General features: G+C 28.6%; 1 long non-coding RNA gene across 1 annotated transcript; it reads right to left on the reverse strand.

Moving 5' to 3' along the window:
• Positions 1–243: 243 nt before the first annotated feature.
• On the reverse strand, positions 244–686 carry LOC149388431 (uncharacterized). The gene is made up of 2 exons (XR_016300794.1): positions 538–686; positions 244–448 (listed from the first exon to the last, which is right to left on the reverse strand). It is a non-coding gene; the product is annotated as an uncharacterized LOC149388431 (long non-coding RNA).
• Between the last annotated feature and the right edge of the window lie 307 nt (positions 687–993).

The following is a 993-nucleotide window of genomic DNA, read 5'->3' on the forward strand; positions in this document are numbered from 1 at the left end:
TAAATAAAAAATAGTTGGTTAAATAACCGATAATCGAATTTTCGGATATTCAAAACCGATAACTGATCCAGTTTCATAAATCGGATTGGTTAACCGAACTGAATTTTCGGTTTGATGACGTGACACAAAATTTCGGTTTCGGATCGGTTCAGTTATCGGTTTAATCGATTTTCGATTAATTTTTATACACCTCTAATTTATTATACTATTTAATTCAAGAAACCACGCGTAAAATTTTCTAAGTCGTAACAAAATAAAATATGTATTAAAACACAAAATCTAGTGCTGAATTTAATAAGGAACAAACAAATGGTTGAATAAGTTAATAAAAAAAAGCATTTATAAGAATTTTGTACTCATTAAAATGTTGAAGTTAAAAAAAAAGAGTGAAATATTATAGAAATGCATAACAAATAACTTACGTGATTTGTATTGTTTGTTAGGCCACCTGCAATGATAAGAGAAAATATTTTAGCAAAATTAATATGCGTCACAATATCAACGTGTAGATAGAAAGTACATGAAACAAAATTGGACCTGATGACTCCTGTTATTAGAAAGAACACTGTGCAAAGATTATAGAAGTAATTGAGTTTTTCCGAGTATGTTCCTTCAATAAAAAGAGAGAGAAATATGTGAGATAAACGTCTAATAAATAATTTACGAGACATTGTTACCTGATAATTTTTTTTATGTTAGTTGCTACAAAAATATTTGCACAAAGTGAAGTATATATAAGTGAAACTAAAGAGACGTGTAGTACATGAATGATTTTTTTTAGTCGCCAAGGGTAATCTCCAAATGCATGCAATGCGACGTGTCATACAAAGAAATATGTGCAAAGGAAAAAAAATGAGACAGCAAAATAACAACAGGATGTAGTAATTATATTACTTATAAGCCTTAGACTAATAATGAGATTAGTTTAGGTCAAACTGAATAAGAAAAACAAGTGGAACATTGATTTCAATAACATTAAGTTTATCGTGTGCA

The sequence above is a fragment of the Urtica dioica genome, chromosome 8 (genome assembly GCF_054948205.1).
Source record: "Urtica dioica subsp. dioica isolate 48M chromosome 8, U.dioica_male_clone48M_v1_H2, whole genome shotgun sequence".
Taxonomy (NCBI): domain Eukaryota; kingdom Viridiplantae; phylum Streptophyta; class Magnoliopsida; order Rosales; family Urticaceae; genus Urtica; species Urtica dioica.